This window comes from Motacilla alba, chromosome 3 (genome assembly GCF_015832195.1).
Source record: "Motacilla alba alba isolate MOTALB_02 chromosome 3, Motacilla_alba_V1.0_pri, whole genome shotgun sequence".
Taxonomy (NCBI): Eukaryota; Metazoa; Chordata; class Aves; order Passeriformes; family Motacillidae; genus Motacilla; species Motacilla alba.
This window is the reverse complement of record NC_052018.1, coordinates 87,748,593-87,775,936: the sequence shown is the minus strand read 5'-3', so window position 1 is coordinate 87,775,936 and position 27,344 is coordinate 87,748,593. Positions and strand designations below refer to the sequence as shown.

The following is a 27,344-nucleotide window of genomic DNA, read 5'->3' as shown; positions in this document are numbered from 1 at the left end:
AGATGAACTGCAAAGCATAGCCGAATTTGAGGGGTCTGGAGGGAAGAATAAAGGGTTGTTTGTTACTATTTCATATATAGCCCACCCTAAAGAAATACCAGTAAAAGACGCAGACACATGGCAGTGGAGATAATGTTTGCCCGCTGTTCTCCACAGAATAATTGCAATGGGCATTCCACACAGGCCTGTCCCTTCTGAAGCTTCACTAAGTCGTTATATTATATGAGGGAAAGCAAAACAGCAAAAATACAAATTGTGTTTGAAGTTTCAGCACTTCTAACATTAAAAACAGATGGTTTGCTTTTCTTTCCTGAAGGATCTAGGAAGGTCTGAAGCTCCCCAGTCCAGGCCATGGTGTCAAACATTATATCACTTGTCAGGGCTCAGGAAAAATCAGAGCAGAATAGTATCAGGTGTTATATTTCCTCATTTTTCTTCCTGGTTATAGTCGTGATAGTTGATTTTCAGGTGATCTGATCTACCCCTGTTTCCCAGCTCCTTGCATTCCTCAAAGACCCTGTGTTCTATGCTCTGCATACACAGGAGGAAATAAAAGGGTGGTTTCTGGGGATGCAGGATGGCCGTGCACAGGCAGCAACAATTTACAGGATGTGGTAGAGCTCTATTCAAACGAGAGATTATTTTTTCTGAAGTAAAATTGGCAACATGCAGACATCCTCTGAAAGTCTAACTTTGCTGCTTCCCCAGTCAATGCTTGTACTCTTCAAGGGTAGTGAGGAAAGCTACATCTTCTCCTTTTGATAGGATAATAGAAGTAAGGTTATCCACACTGACCTGCACCTTCTGACTTTTCAGTCAACCAGCAAGCTTTATTCCATCAGATGAAGCATGACCTGTTTTACTCCCCTGCTGTTCACTGGTACTTAGATAGCTGGATAACATAAAGACTTTGGAACACAACAGGACTTAGGATGCTGCTGGAGAGTATGGAAAACCTGCAACAAATGCTGTGGTTTTGTCTCCCAAACTCATCAGCACCCACTTCTCCTTGGGACTTGCCGTACCTTTAGGATTCTCCACCCTTCCTTCTGTCCTTGCCATGGAACACAGAGCCCTCCCTTGCTGCCGTCCCTGTGACACAGCTCCTCAGGCTGTGGAAGCTGTGACCCAGCCTGGTGCTGAGTGCGCTGAGGGCTCAAATGTCAGCAGCGCTTAGCCCTCCTGTGGGCAACATTGTCCCCACCCCATCTATCCCTAGCACAGGCCTTTGTTTGCACCCCATGAGAGGAAAATAATCCCCTTGCCTCTGACCACACCTGGATTCAGCCTTCAATTCGGCACCTTGAAAAGTGGGCCAATTCTCTAACACTCTTGCCAGGACTAAAGCCAGAGTGAATGCAGCTAATTTTCACTGCTCTAATTAGGTGTTGAGTTAGTGAGGGGAGACCTCACCTCTTGGAAAATTTTGTAAAAACAGAGAAAAGGGAAAGATGGGAGGAATGGGAGGAAAGAAGACAGGCAGCAAGAGAGAAGGAAAGGGAGAAAAAGAGGAAGAAGCAAGCCAATAAAGAGAAAAGAGAGCACTGAGTACTTGATGGGGTAACAGGGAGGGAGACGGAACAGCCCCCTTCTTGCAGGTGCAGGACTGAAGAGGGTGTCCTACACAGATCAGAGGTTGGAAGAGCCCTGGGGACTTGGGGGACTGCTGCAGAGGGAATGCTTTCCTACATTTTCTGGCTTGTTTTGGCTGTAGATCTCTGGGGAAGCCTTTGGTGTGGGAATCAAAGGTGTGCCTGTCATTACTCATGGGAATTCTGTGCTTAAGAGAAATGCCCTGAAAATATGTTGGAATCCAGTTATGCAGTCTCAGACAAGAAAAAAAATTCTTCAATAGTGCTCCACAAGCTCTAGCCAAAAATCAGCATTTCCCCCAGCTTATGTAATAATCAGGTGCCTTTCTCTCCATCCCCCACCTCCCACCTCCCCCCCTCCCCCCCACCCCCAAGAAAAAAGAAACTCACATCTGCTCTAGATGACTTGAAATAAAGGGGGCCAAATCTGTATGTATGGTTTTCTTAGCTTCTCTACAGAGAGAGCCAGGGCCATGGAAACATCAGACTAAGAGGCTTAGAGTAAATCCTGGCAGTGTCAGTGTTAGAAACTCTCCCACTGATAACCAAAGCCTAATAAATAAGTTTGAGAGAAAAACTAAATGAAAGTCAATGTTGAGCAGTTAATTAGGATACCTCTTAGCATTTGTGCTGCAAAGAATGAGAAAATTAAAGAATATGGAAACATATGTTAGCAAGAGTGAGAACATGCTAAAAGTAAACACGGCTGTTATTATTAGCAGTAAAAATAATATTAATTAGTTGTATTACAGTAGCACCTAGTGGTGCTACTGGATCTCATCGCCAGATGAGATCAAGATCTCCAAAATATAAAGGTCTTAAATAGAAGTTGCATGTAAGTGCTTATATCTGTAAGATACAGATATAAGCAAGATACGTATATGGACATGTGTACATAACATATAGATAGACACACAATTCAAGTGATGAAGAAACCTCAGCAAATGGAAAACAGGCTACAGAATGTTTTGTGACTTGGCTTCTCCTATTCCTATTTTTTTATGTGCTGCAGGGCAGCTGTTTGCAACTGTTATTTATGATACAGAGAATAGAGGATTGGATTTATATTTCAGGAGTCAGAGTGTATATGTATATGTGTGTGTCTGTGTGTGTATTCAAATACAGGTATATCTATACATCTGTGCATACACATACACATATGTGCACATTCAGACCACATGGAGTTATATTTTTCCTAACTTGGATCAGGGCAACATAGAAAGCTTGGCTAAGACAAAATGAAAGCTACCCCAAATGCTCCATTTATTCCCCCAAGCACCATTTCTTTACTACAGTGGAACTGCCACTGTCCTTTCTGTGCATGCATGGGCACTTTTTGGAGAGAGATGACTCCCCACCATGCACTGTAAAATTCTCCTTAAAGAAAGTCACAGCTGAATACTGCCTTCAGCTCAGTCAACATAGTCTGAAAGGGTACAGAACTGCAAGCTGCAGTTGCTGCAGCTACTGCTGACTTTGACTAAATAATTTAATAATAAATTTGAAAAAAAACTAACACCTTTCCTGATGTGGATTTGCATGCCACAGCAGGGAGAGGCTATAATGACCCAGATGACACACAGTTAACTCCGGATTCCTTAAGACATGGGAACTAATTTAATTGTTAATGTTTTACTGCCTGGGTTTCCTAAGAAAATGAGCCCTTGCAGATTATCTGGGTTCCTGTTTCAAACAGAGCAGTGCTGAGGGCTTTTTAGAAAAAAATCTTTTTAGAAAATATAGCAGCAGGAATCTTGAGATTTCCAGTGAGGAAATTGCACGGCAGGTCGGGGCGTCAATTTAATGTTCAGAGACATGCTTCGTTTGAATGATAATTTCATTAGATTAGTTTGTAAACTTTTAATGCAGGTTGCATTATATGTCTAAGAAGAAACAATTTGTGTGACAGACTATCCTTCATAATCCTCCTCTTCAGCCTTCTGCTAACAAAAGACCCTTAATACTGAAGATGTTTTGTGGGAGGAGAAACATTTTCCAAACAAGTAGTTTCTCTATTCCAGCCCAGGTAACAAAGAGGCCTTAGGAATTTCTGTGGGCCTTGTCAGGACTGGCCCATTGGTCTTAAAGCCACCTGCTGCTTAAGCCATTGGTCAATAGATTAACTGCTGCTATTACTAAGTGTTTAGGAAAGTAAGTTATGTGGCAGAGCAAACAAAATCAACCTCCTTAACACATGTTAATTCAAAATTTAATAAATCTGCACTGAGAACAGTAAAGCAATCAAGGACGGTGGGGTGCGCAGGAAAGCTCTTAGTATGCGCTGCTGCTCCAAGCAAAGTATCACATAGCAGATAAAAAGTCTTAAACAAAAGGATAATACTCTATTTGCTCTGCAAAACTAGCTTGACACTTGCCTCCACGCCTCTGCCTTCCTCCTTTTCTTCTGGCTTTTGGATGCTGGTTTGCACTGCAGATTTTGGGCAATTTCCAAACCTCAGTCACTGAAGTTCACAATAAACAGTAATAGTGGAGTTAATTTCTGGTGAAAAGGTGGGAAGGATTCAAATACTGGCAAAAGCTATGACACTCCACAGCCTCACATGTCATTCATATTCTGTAATGAAACACACGTTTTAACAAAGCACATCTCCCCAGGAAGAGAAAACCTTCCTGCCCTCACATGCCATTGGGGACTTTGCATGGCCCTGGAGGTCCAGAAGGATTTTGGCAGGGGAACCAAAGAGTTTCATGAGGCCAATGCCTCATAGATCTGGCCTGGGCAAAAATCAGAAAGGTGCTACCAATTCTTCTTAAAATAAATAATTTACCTCCAGCTCTATGCTATTTCATGAGATAAAAGAAAGACTTGTGAGAAAAAAATTGTTTTTGCATGCAAAAAAGGGGATAGGACAATACTAGTTGTTGGTGAATGTTGTCTTAGGAGTTCCTGGTTTTCTGTCACATGCTTCAAGCATTTGCTGTTTCTCATACTGCAAATTTAAGTGATTGGTAAAATACAGTTCTTACTGTTTTGGAAAGATCCACAAAAATTCTTGGAATAAATTTCCGTTTTTGTGGTGCCTTTTCTTAATTCTTAAGTTTCAGGTTCCTATGTTTCATTAATGAGTAATTTGTTTCCTATATGATTTAGCTGTGATCTAAAACTGAAGGTCAGGATTATGCTTGCCCGTACTTGGCTTCGAATCATGGGATGGATGCACCTCTATGGGATGAGTCTGTGTTTTGTCAGTGGATACTCAGGAGAAGAGAGAAGTCCAGAACAGTGGCAATTCAGATCACACATAAGTTGCTGACTGATGTTTTCCCACTGAGTGTTGGAGGGAGGCAGGAGCAAGAGAAATGCACTGAAGTGTATTCCTGCTCCAGCACATACACACTTCTGTCCAGGGTGAGGTGTGGCAGCTGGCACTGGCCTTCTCTTCAGAAATTAGAGCATTTGTTGCTGTTGGGTTTGGGATCTGGGTTTTTGTCGATTTCCCACAAGTCTAATACTGTTTTTACCAAGTGCATTTGACTGGTTCCAAACAGACATATTGATGATCAGGTACAGTATCTTGCTAGGAAAACAAGGCATCTTCCAACCAAATTTTCTGGGGGGATTTCTCAGAATACATAGGCTGGGTTGTGATTTCCTTGGTCTGACTTTTGCAGAGCCTTCCTTAACCTGGCACGTGAATAAATGCTACTGCAGGCTCCATCCATGCTGTTTGGAAGGCTGAAAATTCCCCCTTTGTGAGGCTGTAAATTTCCTGAGAGGAGAACGCAGCAGTAACTCCAAAATGTTTTCCTTGCAGACCTTGTTGAGCTGCTTTTTATCTTGGTAGGAGAGCATTTAGACCTCTATGAACAAGATAAGATAAATTTAAATTTAATTAAATATTTTATTATGGCATGGTAGGTATTGCTAGGCTATCAGCTGCCATCATGGAGCCCAAGCTGATGGTTGTAGCAAGATATTAGAGGCTATCTTTGAACAGGACATTTATCTGAGATTTTTATAATATATCAAAGCTCTTTGCATGTCTGGGAGTATTTGGGGGTCAGTAAAATGCTAAGAACATTCCAGCAGGACTTCTATCCTTCCTTTCCATCCCATATCTAAAATCTCTCCCTTCGGGCAGTCTGCTAAAATTGTGATGGTAGGGTAAAATCAGAGGTCCAGATATAACACAAGATTGCCTGTGTCATATTCTGAATGTCTTTGACACCAGGACCTGTACTCCTGGTGGAGACAGTGTAAGGAAGGCAGACTTGGCCCTATATTTGTGCTCTGCAGTGAGGACATAGGACATTTGCCTTCAAAGTGTCTTTTCCCAAGAAGGTGGGTGAGCATCTGTCTTCACAGCTGACACCAAATCTGGTTTTCAGCCAGTCTGCTGGCAGGAGACACAAGTGAGCACGGTCCCATTTGACAGCCATAAGCTCTGGGTAGTTTAATGCAATGCAGTTAAAATTAAAGCACTTGCCTGGTTTGTTGTGCAACATCCCCACATTGCCTCAGTCTGGCAAGGTCAGCTGGATGATATTATAAATGGGTACTCCCTGCTTCCTTTTCACTTATTTTTAATGTGATGTTGCTTTCTGTACACGTATTAATTGTATAAGCCAAGAAAAATTGCAGAGTAAATGGATATATTTTTAGATGTTACTTTATTTGGAAAGCAAGAGATTCAGTCTCTTCTGGAATTTGATATTCCTAAGCTGAACAGTGCTTTACTGCTGTGATGCAGTTAAATCACGCAATTTCTTTGCTGCCTCATAATGAAGAAACCTAAGCTCAACTATTATTCTCCTTTGAGGCTAAGAATTCAAACTCTCTTTGAGAAAAGACTGATTTAAGATCATTTTCTGCTCTGAGTGTGCTAGGCATTACACAGAGTGCAAAGGCAATACACAGTGTAGCATGACACTTAAACTGTTATTACACTTATATTGCATTTAGAAAAAAAATCGTCAATCATTCATAGTTAACCTAGGAGAGCATTTTCCCCAATGTGACACTTAAATGTTTTTAAAATAATGGGATGATTTGTTTCTTTCCCCTTGAATATGAGGCAGCGAGGTTAGAAGGGGAAGCCGAGGGGGGATGAAAAGTGGCTTATATTGTCAAGGTCTCCTTAACTGTTAAGCAGTGGGGGAAAGAATCAGACTCCTTTCCTGGGCAAAACCAGAGATATTCTCCACTGATGACTGTTCTTCTAAGCCTTTCCTATCACAGGCTAGCAGTTAAAATAATACTCACCTACTGGGCATCCAGCAGAGTTGATCTACCTTTTCTGCTAGGAGGTTCACGTCCAGTCAAGCCTGATTAATCTGTTGCAAGTCCTGAATGATCCCAAATATAACACATAACAGCTACACCTGTTTATCAAGTCAGTTCATTTCCCTTCCCCTATTCCACACTGAAAAGGAGCATTAATTAAAACAGTAAACAAACGAGCGCCTATTCTAAATCAGAGCTGCAGGCAAAGAAGAGATAACTTAGGCTCTTGAGAAGAGGGATTTTCAGTTAATTTATGGAATCTACTGTCACTCTCAGGGCAAGGGAGCTTACGTAGCTGGGAAATTGAAGCAGACAGGCTTTGTCTAAACACTTCTTTTTCAGTGAATATCTTCTCTTTTTTTCCTATTTTAATTTTTAATCAAGCCCTCTTTTTTTTCCTTCCTTTTTTTTTTTTTTTTAAGGAAAGAAATTGCTAGATTTTTCCAGTATTCTGGTGACTCATACAGCTCCTGTGAGATACCCAAAAGGTAGAGTGAAGATGAGAGGCAGGAAGCTGAGCTTTAAAAAGAGCAGCGTGAGAATATTAAATGTTCCTTTAGCAAATTATTCCCCGGAAATTAATTGCTGTGTTTCAATCCGTTTTATTCATCATTTTCCCTGCATATTCATCTGTACCCCGGTCCTGGACCAGTGTTGTGTGCGTGAAGGTTTCTGTCCGCTCAGGGTGAGCTGCAGGGAGCCCACCTGAATGAAATAGTGAGGGAATGGTGTCCGCGGGTTGCTGTAGCGCGGAGCTGCCGGGTCCCTTGGCGAGGGCTGGCTGCTCTGCGCGGCACACAAGTGAGCATACCGTGACAAAGGGCCTGCTCCTGCCTGCCAGCGGCTGCGAGCCCAGCACCGAGGGCACCAGAGAGGCAAAGCCCGGAACTCCAGCCTTACTTGTGCTTTGCTGGTGCTGCTTGCACCCATCTCCCAAACTGGGGCAGCCGTCCCAGCCCCGGCTCTTGCGGGAGGAGCCTCGCAGGGGAATCGCCCGGGCATGGATGCTGCCTCCGCTTCAAGGTGGATTTGGGTCCGCTTTGTTTTTTTGAGGGAAGCACACACACGTTCAGTTTTTGGTAGAGGGGGAGAAGCAGCAGGGGAGTGCCTCAGAGCTGCAGGAGAAATGGGGGCCAGACCCCCCTGAAAGCAAAGAGGTGATGTGCTCTGAGTTCCCCCTCACAAGCACATTGCTGAGCTAATTGAAACTGGCTCTCCCACATCCCTGGAGAGTGCCCTGACCTCCTACCTCTCGGCAGCTGGGGGGAGGGCTGGGAGGCAGAAAAAAACCCTCTTCCTCTTTTCCTCTCTCCCTCTTTCCTTCTCTCTCTTTACCTCTCCATTTTTTAATCAGCAGTTCTACCCCGAGAAACCTTCCCGCTGTAGCGGAGAAGGACACACACCCAGGACAACTTTCAACAAATCACCATTTTCTGTCAAAAAATTTGCAACCTGCTCTTGTTACGAGCAGCTTTTCAATTCCAGAACATAGCTAAAAAGATTACTGCTCTGCCCAAATAAAATACTATTGGCAGGGAGACAGTTTAAACTCTTACCAGCCAGGATTTGTCACGATGAAGGCTGCGTTTCTCAGGAAGCAAACTATCATTTTGCTTCTTACAATACTGTTGGGACTCTCTCCCTGGGCTAATTAATATATTAGACATTTGATTTTATTTCAGACTGAGATTTGGAATAATTCAGTTTGTGAAATCACATTGAAATTGTAGTTTTCATAAAATTACAGACAGACCAAAAAAAGTTCTGTAAACCTTTGTCATTTCAGATACAAACCTCTTTTAAAGCTACAGGAATGCGTTCTACATATTTCAAGTCATCCAGCATTTACTGGTGGCATATCCAGTAATCATGTTGACAAATTAATGGTAGAGAATTAGTTGTACATTAAAGATTTAAATTATATTATGCAGCACATTGTCATAAAATGATATAAAACAATTGGCAAATAAATGTAAATTAATTCCAGTTACTGACATGTAAGAGGCAGACTGACATCTGTACACTTCTTGCCTTGCGCAGCTGCCATACTTGCAGATGTAAAGCAAAGTGGGAAGCGGGATGGCGCGGGGCAGCAGCAGGCAGGGACGGGCTCAGGCCCGGCCTTTTGGAATGGCCGTGGGCTGGGCAAACCCTACCTCCACTTCTAAACAAACAAATTTGTGTCCAGCATCGCCCCTGTGTGCCCCTGGGGAGACAGCAGAAAAGTTTCCTTTGTCAAGCAGGATGAATTCCTTCTCATGACAATACTCGGGGTCTGGTATTATCCTACCCTGACCAAAATCCCGCGAGTTCCTATCGATACTAAAGCGCGATTGCTTCCTGGGGCACAACCCCAGGACTTTCAAGGGCTCACACACTACTGTGCTGGCTAATTATACAGATTCCATTTCCTGTTATGAAGGAATGCATTACCTGCAGCAAAGGATGCAGAAAATATTGGGTGTGGGAGGCGCTAGGAGGAAGCAGAAAGCGGCCATGAATTCAAGCCCCAGCCCTGGGTTTATACCCACAATCCAGACCCATGCTGAGAGCCTAATCACTGGGGCCATTCTTTGGGCTGTTGTCCAATCAGTCCCTGAATAGCAAAACCCCACAATGCGGAGTATGAATTAGAGGGGGGGAATAAACGTGGGTGCAGACTTTTTTTGCAACAATACCTAACTGGGCCTTTCAGCCAGGACAACTCACGGACAAAAGCACGGCGGAAATTGAAGTAACTTTTGGAGGCCCTCACCAGTAAGAGCTGGCTTGATGAGGGTAGCGCTGGCTTCTTTTTTGTGTGGACTGGATCAATTATTCACTGAGGGGGGAGAGGTGGAGGAAAAAAAAGTCTTAAAAATCCAACATTTGTGTTGCACTGGCCTTGGAAATCATGGCTGTTCGCTGAATAAAACCAAATATTTTTGTCTCCTCCTCCTTTCCTTGGCGGATGCTGCAGTGATTTAGGGGGTGGCTGGTGGAGTGCTTGCATTCCTCACCCTTCCCCCCTGCACCCAAAGAAGAGAATAGCTTCTTGAGCTATAGAGATGTCAGGTCCATGTTTTAAAATTTAGCTTTGTTTACCCAACAGAATGGAATTCATTACTGCGCAAAAGCGGTTCAATTTTCTGACCTTTTTTATTCAAAATGTTGGAAGTAGCAAAAAAGCTCATTTGAAGGTCACAGGTTTATGTATCTATTCTCTTAAGTGTTTTAGAAATTCATATGGAGGACACTAAAGGTGGAATATGTGAAAACATACTGTTCATTGTTTACCCTAACCTTGCCATGATTATTAGATAAATGAGGGAAGCAAAATGGCATTAAAAGCCATTGTTAACAGCGATTTTTTTTTCCCCCTGAAGACTGTTCATTTTTGCCCCTGATCTGCAAAGGTCATTTGCTAATTCTTTTCACTGAGTAGTTTATATAACTTCTGCATTTCAAGTCTATAAAAAGCTTTTGCAGACTTTTCATACTGTAAGTAGTAATTTGTTTCATTACTGTTTGAATTTTTATATGTAATTCCTATAGACATTTTGCTGATATTGTCAAGCTTAAAAGCTGAGAGGCTTTTCGATTTTTTTCTTTTTTTTTTTTTAAAGCCAGATTCATTCTATCTCGATAATTTGAAATTAGTGGAATCAATCGGTCGGTGATTTAAAAGCCAAACTTTGTGGCGAAAGATATTTGGAGTAAAATTATTTTATTTTTCTACATCCACATCTGATTTGAAAGGCCTTTTCAGCCAGTTATCCAAAGCCAATATTTAACTGTTACTTATTCCCCTAATTTCTGTCCTTTGTCAGGGGAACTTTCCTCGCTAGATCTTGTTGCTCCGTTCCGCGCTAATTGCGGCTTACATTATATAAATGGCTTTGTAAAGAAAACTATAACCCCCAGCCTCGAAAGTTGCATGTTTCTATTTGCTCAAACTTGATGCACTTATTTTGAGAGGGTCATTTCGAGGAAAGCTGTGTAGGCACTGAGAATGTCTTGTATAATAAGCTTAAACAGAACCTTTTGTCCGTCCTCGTCTTCTCAGGCCCGAAAATTAGGCCTCCTTTTTCTGGCGGGGGGCTGAAGTGGTTCATTACCGCAGCCTCCTCCGGCAGGCCTTGGCCCAGCCATTCCCAGTACTCGAGCTCTGTAACTTCCTTAGAAAGGACGAAGGAAAACATGGCACACAAAGGTCTTGTTAGCACTTCCTATGTGAAATTAGCAGCTTTCTAAAAGGTACAACTCCAATTACCTCACATTGTGGGGACGCGCACAAACCTAACAATGAGCCCAGTCTTGCAAGTGACATGCTGTCTCTCTGGAGTTACTTCCCTAATTAGGGATGACGAAGCCCCATTCTGGCGAGTGCATCTATTTACAGTGGGCCACAATGCCTTAACTCGAGCATCCTCCTGAAAGGCCAGTGTTAAAAAACACAAGTGCTCTTTTGGCGGAGCCGTCCGTGGGGAAGCGCCGCATTCCTCGCGGCTACACCCTGCCGAAAAGGGTGGCCGCTTTCCCCCGCATTGTTCACACTTCAGGATTCATTTGGGACAATAAAGCTCCTGCCCCGTGAGCGCTGGGAATTACAGTGGACAATGGCCAGGCTTTCTTAACAGGGTCTAATGATGGAAAAAAAGAAAAATATTTATTGCTTTTGACAGTTTCACAAGGGGCAAAAATCCTTGTCGTGGCTTTAAGTTTCCACAGCTGTTGGAGGAAGGGTGGTCATATGGAGTAAAACAGTTCAGCTCCTTTGTTAAGAGGCTGAGCACAAGGGCCAAGCTGTGAAATTAAAGATTAAGTTCGTTAAGGTAAGGTAATTGTGCTTGCATCCTTGTTGATACAGGTGTGTACAGGCAAGGCCTGGCTCAACAGACCTATTTATTTACTTCCTGGCTCCTTACCTTCATGAGGCAAATCGCCTCATGAGGGTGAGGTGCTGGAAATGTATCTTGTTTGCATAGCTTGGGACAGGGCTGGTGACGCACAGCCTGTGTTCACCAGGGCCCCATCAAGAGGGGGAGGAGGGTGGAAAACGTTTGGGGGCACCACCAGACATACCTTTGCCCAGAGGAGACGCCCACCCTGGTTTAGGGCTGGGGCACATCACAGCTTCTTTCCTCAGAGGAGAAATGTCTTGAAACATCAGTGGTGCTGTGGTGAGGGAGGCGAAATTATTAATTCCCTGGTAGCTTATTTGGCATGAAAGTGTTACTGATTATTAGTTTGCTGCTGCTAAGTGTTTGGATTCTTTGCTATTATTGTGTTATTTGTATTGTTAACAGTTCACAAGTTCAACAGTTTCAACTAAATTGCACTGTAATATTAGGGTTCCAGTATGAAATTACTGTAGTTAATAATAAAATAAGACCCTTGTGTAGGTATATAGATAGCTTCCCAAATTCATTAAAAAAAGCCCTTGTGAATTAACAGAAACATTCTGCTGGGGTTGTGCTGTTTTGGATCAGCAGATCAATTATCTATTGTGCTATTTTGGTGACAAAGTAGGGTGATAATTTTGAATTATTAAAAATGCTGCAATACAGTTATTTCATCAAAATAAGCATAAAGCAGGGACTTGCACGAAGGAGCCTGTTGGTTCACTGATTTCCTTCCTGTCATCCAGCAGTCACCCAGCCCAACGTCCCACCCGGACTGCTGCAAGCACATCAGGGCCTGTGCTCCAGAGCCAGCTGAGGAGATTCATTTCCATACCTGGTGCTTAAAACCCGTGCCTTTCAGGGCCTCCTCTGTGAGACGGAGCAGTTTAATTCGCTGCTGTTTCCCCTGCAGTGATGCTGCAGTCCTCCCTGTGTGTGTTGCACGGTGCCAAGTGGTTTGTGATAGCGCGCAGAGGTTAGGGCACGCGTCATCTCTCTGATACATATTCTGCCACAGATATTGTGCAGGTCAGTGCCAACAAGTGGACATCAAAAATACCTCAGCCTGGTTGCTGTGCTTCCCAGGATAGGCCTGTGTGCAGAACTAAATTTTTTGTCCCACTCTACTTTGGCAAGGCGAGAGCTCCTATCCCATTTTGGGGGAAAATATGTGGAAATTACTTATGACAGAAATTCCTCAAAGACAACATCTTTTCTGCAAAGCCAAAGAGATGTCTGTTTTAAGAGGCACACGGAAAAGACCGAGTTCCTTCTCCTTCAAGCTAACGACACATTAGGCCCAATCCTGCTCACATTAAAAAATTGGTTCCATTATTTCCTGCCTGCTTTAATCTGTTTTCCCCATATAGGTGCCTAAGGAAGCAGATAGTAGTTCAGGTTAAATATGTGCTGAGATATAGATATGCTAAATATTAACAACCTTGTTCTTTTGCAGAGACATTTGCTTGTACACAAATTCTCTCCTTCTGGAGAATATAAATGACATATTGGTGGTTTTAGAAAGCAAAGGCGTTCAAGTAAACTTCATACGCCTGCTTTAAAATTAAGGATTTAGCTTTACTCCTGTGGCATAGATAATGAATTTTCTTTGCTGGATAGAAAGAAAAACCTGTCACATAGCTGGAATATATAGCCTATTACTGCTAACACAACATTTCATCATTTGAACCACTTGATAATTACAAAGAGAATTGCAGGCAACTTCTGAAGTGTTCTTAAATCTCGCTTTGTATTTTGGTCCTAGTGAGAGCAATCATTATAAGTTTATTTTTTTTTTTGAGGTAAAATGATTTTGATTCTTCTTTTTTTTTAATTTCTATATGTTTTTCTGTAAAGATCTGGTTACTCTTAAATTAAACCATCTTCAGCTAGGAGAAATGTAATTTATGAAAAAATTCATATTAAAAACCCTTTAAAATATAAACCTTCATCCTTTTTCATTTTAATTTTTTACAGGCTGTTGAAAAATTCATGAAAAATATAACTGAACAGTTCATGAGATAATCTGCCTAAAAATCATTAAATTAAATTAACTTTATTTTCCTTTCATTGAGGAAATATAGGAACTTACAATATTTATTAAATAAATCACAGCCTAATAAAAAATTGTTTCATTGTGTTAGGTGAAAGGAAGTGAAAAAAAATGGTATTTTAGCTACGTTTTTCCATCTATGTTTGCATGTACTATACTATATGTGAAAAATATTGTCTCTCAAGTAGAGAGGAGAATTTTGTTTCTTGTTTTCAAGAGGACTTTGCTCCCTGCAGCAGTTTGCATGTTGCATGTGGGAATGTTTCACTCTCTACCATGTGCATATGCACACGCTGTCACAGGCATTAAAGAAAGTGTGCGTACATTAAACAAAGTGTGTGTACATTAACACAATGTCTGTGCAGATGCATGCATATACAATGATTTGAATACTTTGGCAAATTCTTATTACTTGAAATATATTATATTGTGGATTATTCATTACTACCTTTCCTGGTTTGCATAAAAGTAATCCAATAATAAGTGAGAATAATAAGTAAAAAAATTACTTTACTTTGAAAAAGGACTTTCTATAATGCTGTTTCCATTTATTCTGCTTTGACACCTTGCTGCTATAAAAATAGTGAAAATTGTTTAGGAACCCTTGGCAAATCTTTTGTCTTAGTAATCATGCACTGATTTTTCACCTGTGATTAATGATTACTGTGTTCCACTCATTTTGTGACGGATCAGCTCTTCTTGGAGAGTGATTTTTCCCTCCGAGCTGTATATCCAAGTTGAGCAGTACCCGTGCTTTGCTAAACAGACCATTGAGTGAAACACAGCTCACAGTATCCTTCTCTGAAGGACTGAACTATACAGCTGCAGTTGGCTACCAGGAAGGTCTCAGGCCTATGAGACAATTTCAATGTGAATGCAGGATGTTAGGTTTTTTTTCTGATTTGCATGCCAGGTGGTTTTGACTAACCAATATATAGCGAATGTTGTTAGGAAAATGATGAGATTGCATTTCCCTGTGTCCTCTACAATGTGTCCTAAAATTGTAATCTTACTCAGCTGCTGAGTCCACCTCCTGTTCTCTGTGGATTAGTTATTTAGCTTGGGTATTAAGTATATCAGAAAAGCTTAATCTAAGCGTCATTATATGTGTTTTAATATTGAAATATTTCTTTGCAAAATCAAATTTTAATGTTCTAAAATATGTTTATCCCCTTTAACAGCATGATTAGAAAATGTTTTGCAGGGAAAATAGGCGGACAGATTCAGTACGTGGTTTTTCACATAACAGGTTATTCTGTCCTGCTGGAAGTAAAATCCTCAGAGCATTTTTTTATTGTTATGAAATATTTTTTTAAAGGTTTAGGCCAGCATTTCTAAAGAATCTTGTATGGGCTAGAAAGGTTGTCACAAAGCATCCATGCTCTTTTTGGCAAGAGAAATTAGTTTTCCTCAAGATCCATAATAGCTGCTGGTAGAAAAATCAGCAAACATAGTTAGATTCCAGGGCAAGTTATTTCTTTCAAAACTAATGTTACAACTTTTTTTGTAAAGTAGCAGAAATTCTTGGGCATAAAACCTTGTAGGCATCAGCTGAGAAATGTAGTCAGCTTGTGCACAGGGACACTTTGGCCATCTGGAAAGTCCTCTTGTGAAATCCCCTAAGAACCCCAGGATAAGCACAGGTAGACATCTGGGTGAGCTACTGACAGTCCTTTTACAAAAGATGAAAGAGATTTAAGTGAGCTTGGAGGTTACATGCCAGCTTGATCACAAAAGTGTGGAGAACCCCTTTCTGGACTATTTATTTGACTTCAAAATTACTGTGAAGGTTTCCTTCTACACAATGTACAAATTGTCAAAAACGGGAAAAGTTGCTGATTGCATTTCCTATCATTGCACCCAACAACTATTCCCTCCATTAGATCAAAACTATTTGTGCCTCCATGGCATGTGTCTACTCTGCAGGGTTACAAACTTCAAACCAAACAGCTCAGGTACAGCACAGGATCAAGCACCGTGATCTTGCCCACAGGGGACTTTGACCTCTTTTCGGGAGCTAAGCCAGCACGCTGCTCCACAGCACTGCAGTCTTCAGTGCAGAGTTAACCTTAGCCAAAGAGCCATCACGGAGCCAGGAATGAGAGAATCCTCTCTTGGAGAAGCTCTGTTCTCTATTCTTTTTGCCTGTTTTTCTACACTTCATGACATTTATCTTCTGTGGTTTTCAGGTCCATTCTGAGGAGGTTTGTGACTTCAATCCTTTAAGTAAGGCAATGCAGAACTTGGATGCTGTCATTCATCAAGTGGGATCTGCTATCTCAAAATCTGTATTATCAAATTATAATTGTAAATAGACCCTGAAAAATATCAGTGGTTTTAGTATAGTGGTTATTTCTAAGAATAAAATTATGATAATTGAATTTTCTGAAGAGTCTCAGCACTTCTGATACACTCTCGCAACATGTTATTCCTCCTTTTTCTTGCTTTTTTATGGAGAACTGAAATGTGGAAAATAATAATGGTCAAAAGGGGTTGAAATGCTACTTGAATGAAGACAGAGGCCAGGGGCACTGTTTCAAAAGTAGGAGAAAAAACATCAGATACAACTTATGGTCCAGAGCAGAGGAAACAAGTCAAGAGAAATTTATGACATTAGACAAGAGAGTGAATTCAGACAAAATAAGGGGAAGAAAACCTATGGAGAAATGCTGGCGAGTATGCAGACATTTTAGAGCACCACAGACAGGGATGGTAAGTTTAAAGGGCAGACAAGGAGCCAAAGAAAGGATACATCCATGATGTTGATTGGAATAAGGCAAAAATAATTGACTTAGGGGTTGACTCCAAGTGTTTTTAAGGATACAATTGAGTCTAAGTACCTAAACAGCTTCACAGAAAGCAAGCAGATGACTTGTAATAGAGACCATATTTGCAGCCAGGTACCCTGATGAACTTGGGCTTTTGATGATAGCATTTACACAGATTTGAGCAAGGGTGGAGCAAAAAAGGTGGGTGAAAAATGTTACTCTAAGCAAGGTACACGGCCAGCTGAACAGGAAAAGGCCAATGCAAACGGAATGCTAAAGGTAACATATATCTTTATTTTCCAGAGCTTCCTATCAGCCTTTTTCCCCCACACTGTCCACATTAATTTTACATCAGAGTGTCAGCATTCAAGTTTTAGATTAAACTTCAGGTCTCCTAACTTCCAGCCCTGAGGACGTGCAATATTGTAGCTGTGATACACAACCCTTTCACTCTTCAGTTTCACTGGTTTGAGTTTACTTGAAACATTCTTGAGCAGAGAGATGTCTTTGGTAGATCTGTGGGCGCAGCACAGAACAATTCAGGCACTGCTCATGGTGGAGCTGTAGTTCTGGGTCTCTTTTATTATTTCCAAGTGGAATAGCATCCTACCGACAGTAAGCAAAGTAATTTTAAATTCTGCTGTTTTCTTTTCACAGACTCTGATGAATCCTCACTTTCCCCATCTTTCCAGTTTTGTCCTGCTGCCATCATTGTGCTTGCTGTGCACCAAACATAGTGATTCACATGCGACAGTGAAGTGTACCTAAAGACAAAAGTTTTAAGTCCTGGCACAAACACTTGCCACCACTTCCTTGAGATGTATGTCAGTGGTGGACCCATAAAGATTCTTTATGTTAGTGAAATTGAACACTTAAATAGGTCTTGGAGGAATCAGGGTATGGACAAGGGCATAGAAGTGTGACGTGCCATAGTATGACCTTGAGGTTGGGAAGTAAGTGACATGTCTTTTGTGTCATAAAGATTCAATTATTAATGTAATTATAATGTTAATGTTTTCTAGTTCCATAAAATGTTGACTTCCTGTTGTCTCTGTAGCCCCTTGGTTCTCATGGCAACGTAGCTTTGATTTTTTATTTCTCTCTCTCTCTCTCTCTCTTTCTTTCCTTCCTTGTACATCAGTTTGGGCCTGTGAGAGGAGTAAGAATTCAGGAAAGTGTCTAGTGATGCTCATGAAGTGTGACAGTGGAGGTGGTGTTAAAAGGTGTTTCTTCTATAGTCGTGGAGCCATTTCGTTCCCAGGAAACTCTCCTGTTTGTAGCTCAGTAGTTGCTGGTAGGTGTTTGATGTGACCATAATTGTGGTTGTTGGATGACTTCTTGTTGAAAAAAGTCCTTTAAAACTGTCACAAAAATCAGCCAAGAGATGCTATTGCTAGCTAAAACTTAGTTCCCTGAGATTCAAGGAATACTTGAGGCACAGTAAAATCTATGGAAAATATAGATTAACTTCAATAAGGCCAGGACTTAGTACTATCAGTATCAAATTTCTACCCTAGTTATGTCATCCTTACAAATGTGCTTCACCTGTGGAAGAGGCCTTAAGAGAAGTTTCAGACAAGCTTTCCATCACCTGGATAACTACAGATCAAAAACTTGCACTGCTCTGACTGCACCATAGATTTCCACAGTACCATCACATGAGACAGCTGTGTTTGGCATCTGGAGATTCAACTGAGAGGCTCCATCAGATGGTGCTGAGCTCTGTTCTTAAAGCCAGCTCTTCCCCAAGTCCCAGGAAGGAAAATAAATACAAAGGGCAGAGCTAGTCACAAATTGTTTTGGCTTTGTTTTGTTTGTCTTTTTTCCCCTGACAATATCATTAACTAAAAATCAAACCAAACAAATAAGCACACATACACAAACAAAACCATTTCAGCACTGAATGCTGCACATTCCTTAACATCCTGATTTCTTGCATCTTAGCTCCCACCTAGCTGGGGCTCCCTTTTCACAGAGGCTTTTTCCCCTGCATGTTTTATACAGGGCTGATCCAATCTATTCAACAGAGTAAGGTAACTGTAGCCTACAATAAACAACTACTTTATATTTTTAACTGCTTTCTCAATCACCTTTTAGTAGGGTGGGTAAGTTACTGTCATGTTTTTCTTCATCAAAGAAAAGAATAAGTTTCCTGTAGATCTTGGGGGAAAAAAAAAAAGACAAAAAAATCAAGCCTAAAATTTTCAGTGTTCCCACGGTGGACTCTGCTGTAGAAAGATTTTTCAAACATTTTAGAAATACTTGAATTTAAAAGATAGGAAAAAACCTTCCCCCCTGTAAAAGCAGATGTGGCATCTGTAGCTGGACGTTAAGATTAATTTTGCATTATTAGTAAACTAGAATTAAAATGCCCACAAATTAAATAATCAGACTCTCTGAGTCAATTGAGGCTCTGTATAACAAGTCCAAATTTGGTATTATGGCAAAAAAAAATCAAGTGAAATTGATGAGTATCTAAAAGTATCAGAACTGAATGCAAAAGTGCTTGGAGCATAGGTGAGACATCATTAAAATACCTCATTCCTTTGACTTCCTTCTGACCATCTGTCATCATCACTAGGACTGCCTTTTTCTGACTTTGGTTACTAGAGCTCCAAGCCTCATGTTTCAGTGTCAGTGCTAAATCTGCCGAGCCTAACCCTGGTGGCAATGCAAGCTGAAATTAATATTCTAATTGTGTGGATCAGAACCTTTTTAAGAATATTTCCTTTGACCTTGCCCACCAAAATCAACAAGAAAAGGCATTCTAGGAAACTGTGTACAGACAATTCTATTAAAAAACTGCTATTTGGATAGAAATCTAAAATCAGAATTTTTGTTCAAACTTCCAACCTAAATTTGGCCTCTGTGTTAGAGAGGCTTTGTTAGGCCTGGATTTACCTGCTTTTCAGAGGATGGAAGCTTGCTTTCATTAATGTGATACACCATGTTAAAGGAAAGGATGAAGACTAACAATGCAGAGGTTATCAACCATAAATCTTACTAAATCTTAGCTGCTAACATTTAATATCCCACCAAAACTGAACAAATAAATAATATTTATGCATGTGCACATACCTTTCTAATTGGGTGAAATGTACTGTTCTCTTCTTCAAATTGCCAGTGTGGTTTGTTGGGGGTGTTTTTGCCCCTGGGCATTTTCCCCCTGCTTTCATACCTGCTCATACCACGTTGGTTGTCAGGTTTTGGAGTGTTTGACATTGCTGCTGCCATTATAAATTGAAAGATGGAACCATGGGCCAGATTGCTTTTATCTATTATCCAGTTTTGATCTTTCCATCTGCTCTTTGCCAAGTAATGTCAGCCATGATTATTTCTAACTTGCCAAAATTCTGAACAGCTTTTAAACAGGTGACATTTTCCTATAAAAAGACTCTACCACAAGCATGTTTCTTTTTCCAGCCCTAAATGTCACCTTTTCTCCCATAATTACAGTGGTCTAAGTGACACATTTCTGGACTACTGACAGTTTTAAAGATTTGCTGTTTGTGGGTATTGCAATTACTGTGCATTACCTTCTTCCTTCTGAGAGGGGTGAAATTGTTTCCATAGAAGTTGCTGCCTTCACAGTTTTGCCTTTGCTTTTGCACAGCTAGCTCTAGACTAGATCTAGACTTGGAAGTTGCTGGGAATAACTTAGTGTCAGGCAAATAAAGAACTTTGGATTAAGCTACTGTCACCACTTAGATGAAATCTCAAACTTTTTCCTTCTTGCTTGGAAGCATTTGAAAAAATATTGTACCCCGAGTAGACTTTGTGGACTAAAATTTTTGAGCTGAGGGTCTCTTATGAAATGTCAACAACAGCCCTGTTACAATGATTCTTTTGTGTGGGTCCTTCTCCTGCCAGTGTCTGTGCTGTGTGAGTCAGCCTCGTGTGATGATACTGTATTTAGCCCATGGGCTAATGATGACACAGGCAGTCCATGTATTTCTGCTGGCATTCCACCTCTTCATGTAGAGAAAGAGTAGGTGGAAAATTAAGTCAGTAAACCGTCTGCTGTCATTTATTTGGCCTGCCTTCTGCCTTTCTATTTCACAACACAAATACAACACAGTGACCAACAAACATTACTGACCCAGACATCGGGCAATTTAAATGACGTGTACTGTAAAAAAATCTGATAGCTCCTTGTCTCATCACTTCTTTTGTTTCTAAATAAACCCCCAGGAGAGAGCAAAGACACAAACCAGATATTTATTTGTGGACTCTTCATTTTTCATTCTATGTATCATAGCAAACCGTTCCTAAGGGCAGACTTACTCAAGTCTTTTATGAATTGTAGAATTGGGGTTGTCACTACTGCATTTGAACACTAGTCATGAATTTTAATATTTCAGATTTGAATAACAATATATATATCTGTTGGTCTGCACTAGAGATCTCTGGAACTAAAAGAAGAACTATACTATGAATTTATTAAAAAATCAACTCCTTTATTGATGAATTCTGGACAATTGTTTTATAATATATGCAGATTTACATCCAAAAATTACCTACAGATATTAGGAGCCTGAAAGAGGAGTTTAAATAATGGAAAGAACAAGAGCAACAATAGACTTCACAGCCAGTTTCCTTTAAGTCCTTAGTATAGTCATGAAGTTAAGATACAAAAGCATTTGCAACAACAACGTAGTGGGCAGAAAATATAAAAGAGAGGCCATGAGGCCATTAAGGCAATTAAGAAAGATTAAGATTGCTTGTGGTGGAAAGACCCATTAATCAATAGGCCAGAAATCACAGCATGTTGCAGAATATACTTCTCCTAAAAAAAGAGAACAAACTGGCTAAATATATCCCATACCAAAGGTCACAGAATTCTCATTAATGAGAAATCATATTAATCCCTCAGATATTGCTGGCTCCATAGTTATGTTTTCCATTTGCACATGCAGGAACGGCAGTGATGAAATGCACCGTAAGCGATGCAGAACCAGTGTTGAAAAAATTCCTGTCCACAGCTGGCACCACAGATAGATCCAGCAATATTTGTGGGAGGAAAGCAGAGCTTACTCGAGAGGGCATGGGTTGCTGCTGCGCAGGGTTCTGCAGGAGAGGGAAGTGACTGTGGTTATTCATGGCTGGCAACAGTGATGCACAAGCCCCCATTCACGAATGTAAAGCTGCTGTACAAAGATGACACGATGCCTGTCAGAGGATGGGTAATTGAAAATCCTTGAATTTGCAAAATGCCTGTGGGCATCTAATGCAAGTCTTCATATGGTAATGAGGAGAGGAAACAAAGTGGGAGGGCTACTGCACATGCTAAAACTTGCACCTGAAATAATTGGAAATTGGCTTAGACGGGCATGTAACCAGACTGAAACCAGCTCTAGGGCACTCAGCTTCATCTTCAGCGGCAAGGTCACCGCCCCATTCCAGGCCTATGCATTTTGTCTGAAGGAGCAGCCACAGGTGGGCAAAAACAGATTTGCTCACTGGTTTTGTAGAAATAGCTACAGCTGGTTGGGATTTTTTTTTAAGCTAGCTGAAAGAAAGTGGTGGAAGCAGGTGTGCTTCTTTCTGCAAGAGGCTGATTTGAGTAATTTTTGAACCTGAAACTACTTCCTAGAACTCTTCCTGGGAAATTTTCTGTTTCTTGATTCAGAATAAAGTTTTCTTCACTGATTTGAACCACTAATATGGAAAAAAAAATAATTCTCAAAATTACTGAAATGAAATATTTGAAACATCCAAACTATGCTGTTTTGATTAATTGGTTTGTAAGCATTCTTGAGATGTGTTACTGCTTCAGGGAGGGATTTATTCATTAGTTTTAAGGTTTTTAATTGCCATTCAGGTGAGGAAAATGCTTTCTTACAAAACTGAATATGATTCTGGAGTATATAGAAACAATGCGTGAGGCGTCTTTTGCATTAATGAGTTAAATTATTATTTTGGGCCTTTTTTTTAATGTAGTCGGGATATGTTTCTTTGATTAATGTTGCTGGAATGTCAGAGGCATGGTAAGAGCCAGAAAAGAAGGCTGGAATCAAGTTTGCCTCATGGTAGTTTTGCTGTTGGATGTATAGTGATTAATATGGGATGAAAACCTTTCCTACTGACAATATTCCAGCTATTTTTATTGATTCCAGAGAAGTCAAGTGGCCACAGTGTTTCATCAATTTCAGGCAGGGCTACAGGCATCTGGAATTTCTTACCATCTTTATACTCCCTTTTTTTCGTTAGTGCAAGACAACTCACAAAATTCCCAGAAAAGCAGGACAATTCCATAACAAACCTTTCTGAAAAAGCTGATTTTTAGGATCCTATATCACTGCAGAACAGCACAATTTGACATAAGTTACCTGTGCTCTAGCTTCCTTTGCCAAATATTTTCTTTACACTGGTTCTTGATAGTTGACAAAAGGTGATGTGGTAGCTTCTGGCTGGCCAAGCAAGCCTGAAGGGTTGTCTGTCTCCTCAACTGCAGAGAGAAATAGTTTTTTCCTATTTCAACAATTGCATTGTGCTTAAGAAGATCTTAGAGCCTGTTTTGCTACCAAACATGTGCCACTGTTTTGGGAGGCAGAGGCACTCCCAAAGATCCACAGTAGATATTTGTTGTCCTCAATGATAGAGAAGCCTGGGGTTTCCAACTTTCTTGGTCTTGGTGCTACTTATATTCTAGTAGTAATACTAGTAATGCCTGAGAATGTTAGCTAGTTTCTAGCTGCAGTATATCTTTTCTCTGCCATTCCTGTTTTTCTATACAATCACTTCATCTTCTATTGTAGCTTCTCAGTTTTACTACACGTAAACACCCCTTCTATCATATTGTTTATCCATGCATGGAGCAAGAAATTAATCTGACTACACCATTCTGGACCTCTTGACATTTAGAGAGAGCTGGGATTTAGACAGACTGCAGAAGGAATTGCAGTATTCAGGATGTGAAGTGATTAAAATGTGAACAAGGATTTCAGCAGAAGCAAGGTCAAGGTAAAGATGAACTCAACAGGGAATTTCAGAGGTGGGAATGAGAAGAGTGGGGGAGGTAGTTTGGCGTTATGAAATATAAGTTTATTGTTTTAAACTTGGCACTGCTGTGATAGAAATATAAAGGTCTTTAATATCTTTTAATTGTGCTGTGATAGTCAGAGCACAGTGATGCTAAACACAGTGACACAGTGCTGTAGTTTTCTCTTTATTATAACTGGCTTTTACCATTTTAATTTACTTCTGTGCTGAGGAATTCAAAGCTCCTCTTGGTGTCAAAGAAGTCAGCCTAACTCTCACTCCCAATGTCTGATACCAGGGGGAAAAAATACTTCCAAGGAATAATGTGGTGTTTCCAGGTCAGATTCGTTTTGCTTTTCCCATTATCTGTCCTTCTGTAGGGGTTTTTTAAGATACGAAACAGCTTGTAATTATCAGATCTACTGGTGGAAAACCTCTGGTCCCAGCCACTGGGAGAATCCTCAACTCCTGCTATGTGGAAGAAACTGCAAGTAGAGAAGGCTGAAGTGCAAATCTTTGGAAGGGGAGAGCAAGACTGTTGGACCTTTCATAGTTTGACACTGCTAGCTTTAGTAAGATTCCTTCTTTGGTTAAAAACCTTGGTGCAATGTTTTTTGATGCTTATATGTTAATTCCAATGTGCACGTGTAACTATTAGCCAAACTATTTGACTTTTCACACTAGAAAAACCTAACAGCTATATCAAAAAATAGCCCACCACTGATATTTGCCAAATGTTTTCATTCCATCTGTTTCATCATAAGGCTTTACTTTTTCCAGTTCTCTTCTCCTACTTTCTATGGCATGCTTTCTTCCACTGAGTATTTTTTCATAGCAATCTTACCTGGAGATGAGCTGTACTTCTACTGATAGAATAGATGAAAATAAGCGGGCATCTCTCTTGATAAGCATGCATTGTTTCATCCTTCTATGTTTGTGTTGTGCTACTAAAGCAAATGTAATTATTGAAAATCAAAATACTACATGAAATCATCTCCTTATAAGAGAACTTGGACAAAAATTTTGATAAAAATTTCCTGGCATTGTCAAAACATCTTGTTTTGATGTCTTTGGGAATACAGACTTTTCACTTTCCTCTTTCCAAACATTTTTCTTTTGAATGCCTTCAAATATTGTCTTAGGTACTGTAGAAGCTTGTAAAAAACTATAAGATAAAGCTTAATGAATCATCCTAACTACCTAACAGTGAAATCTTTCTATTTTAAATTTTGGTGGGCCAAATCTTGTGCATGTTGATCTTGGTTGGTATTTTAACACCCCCTCATAATATGAAGGTTCTAAAACCTCTGAAAAATGTACCTTTGATTTTTTTTATTTTTTTAAATTGGCTCTGGGCATCTGCTCTAGAAAGAAAGAATTTTTGAGTCCAAGTTCCTGATCTCGTGTTCTCTTTCAAGTTAAGCATCCTCACTGATTTCCACTGCCCCATTTAAACAGGAGGAAGGCAACCTCTTCACAAGCAGAATGCCATTTAGGGCTCTTAGGGTGGATGCAGTCATTGTGTTGATGAGAGGCAGCATGGGCAGCACCAAGTTATTCTTTCATGTGTTATCAAGCATGTTCCATCCTGAGTCTTGTCAACAGGGACAGAAAGGTACCTCCCACTCAACTCCCCCGTGATAAATTGCCAGCATGGCTTTAAGTCAACAACCTTAAATGCCATCAGGAAAATGGTTGGTGGCCAGCACAGATTGTTGCAGTATGACTGTTTTGCAAGCCTGTCTTACTGCAACATTTTTTTGTTTCTTATTGGGTAGGCTGCTTTGAGTTAGAGGTGATGAAGACTACACAATACTAATGAAGTTTGTCCTTGAGAGACAAGCTTGCACTGCAGAGCTAAGAACAGGGACTTGTGTTTTAACGCTGGGAACTTTTGCAAAGGTGTTCAGCTTTCTTTTGCTCCCTACCAGTTTTACACTACCTCAAAACATAACAACACAGTCAGGCTGCCAATATAAATAACAAAGGGCCTTTTTTTTTATTATTTTGATGAACAGAAAGCCAAGTCATACTTCTCATTCACTTCCACAGCACCTAACCCTACCTCACCTACATGAAGTTCAGCCAGTGGGTCGTTATGCATTTTCCAGATAAAATATTCTACTCTTTTGGACAGAATGAAAATGGAGCTGGCCATGAGAAGTGCTTCAAGAAATTCTAAATTTCCTTGTTACTTATTAAATATCAAACATGGGGCAGGTTCTTTTACAATATCTGTGAGAACTCCTGCAAAGAAAACAAGGTATTGCTCCAAGTAGTCCCTTAGTGACATTCACCAGCAATGCCTGGTCAAAGGGCCAGCTCATTTTTGTTATATTTTCCCAAGAAATAGATTATTTTACTGTTGCAATCGTAGCCATCTTTCATGTCAATGCTGCCTCCTCCTTCCAGATGTTTAACCAGCTTGTAGGGTTTTTCTGCTGACTTGGTCAGTAACAGCAGCCAACATTTGGTATCACCCTATTTTCTCTGCTGTGTATAAAGCTCATTCCCATTTGGATTAATTTTGTCAGTTTATAGTGGCAGATATTATTGATAATTTTCTTAAGGTTTTTTTGGGTTTTTTTGAATGGAATAACCTTAACAAGAACAAAGTAGCTGGATATGGACTTGTTTTAAGATAGTATTTCTTTCTAAAAACATTTTAAAATATCTTTTCTGGATTTTACTCTCATGGAGGAGGAGGTGACAGAAATCACGAACCACCAAAAGCTAAACCAATCTCCACCACTACCTCACATATTTACACCTCCAGTTCAGGAGGTGTTTTAGGTAGCTGTGAGTAGAAGGGCAGTCCTACTGATGTGGTCAAAGTTAGACATTTCTTGAAACAGAGCACATCAGACTCATGCATGTTTGAAATTTCTGTGAAACTTTATTCACAAATTTACTCTAGTAAATGTCTAGCTTTATAAAGATTAAAGTATAAATAAATAACTATGCAAACACAAGTAAGTAAATAAATTGATTTTATTTACAGGCATTATGAAGGTTAAGATACATGGGCTTGCAAAATGAAGACAAACCTAAAAAGACAGTTCACTCTCAGTTATACAATGAAGTATGTCTACTTATTCATTGTTCATCGACCAGTATTTTTATAGCAAATGAGGCATAAAGAAATTGTGCACATGAGCAGGTCTGGAAAAAAAATCAAAAGAATCCCTCACTTGATGTGACATTGTGAAATACTGCAGGTTTTTGAGCTCTATGTGTATATTTATCTGACTACTGTTTGTATAACAAAACATCAAAGAATAAGAGGTTGATATGCACAGCAGAGGTAGCTTTTCTGAGATGTTTTGCCTCTTGATGCACAGACAATCTAAAAATTAATATTCATCATGTTCTAATTTCCTTATTTCTATGCCAAGTTCAGAAACACTTAGAATTAAGCCTCTTCTGTTTGTCTGCTGTTACATGTGCTTTTGTCTGATTTCACTTCAGCTTGTATAGTCCCACCAAAACAAGCAGCTATGCAAGATTGCTTTCCAGTTTCAAACTGTGATGTGTGGAGGGCATAAATTCCTGATGTGTTGCTGGTAAGTAATGATGTCTGCATGTCCATTTTAAGATATGACCCAAAATTCCCTATTGTGCAATTAGGTTTGCACTTCTTCTGTATCTTTTTAAAACCTTCTGTAAAGCCTCCCGACCCTTAACACAAGTTGTTATTGTCTTCAACATAGCCAAGTATTTATTCACAGTGCTTATGTAGATCTTGACTTCCAGAAATGCCTAAATTCTTACCTTTTGGAGTAGAATCTGTGTAACAGTGTCTGTTGGAGACAGTGAGAGAAT

General features: G+C 40.2%; 1 protein-coding gene across 1 annotated transcript in view; it reads left to right on the top strand.

The window, feature by feature from the left end:
- Positions 1 to 23,952, top strand: part of CAMKMT (calmodulin-lysine N-methyltransferase) — a 248,399-nt gene extending 224,447 nt beyond the window's left edge. Inside the window, exon 12 of the transcript XR_005256237.1 lies at positions 23,903 to 23,952. The gene's annotated coding sequence lies outside the window, so the exon portion shown is untranslated. The remainder of the gene's footprint in view (positions 1 to 23,902) is intronic.
- The last annotated feature ends 3,392 nt before the right edge of the window (positions 23,953 to 27,344 follow it).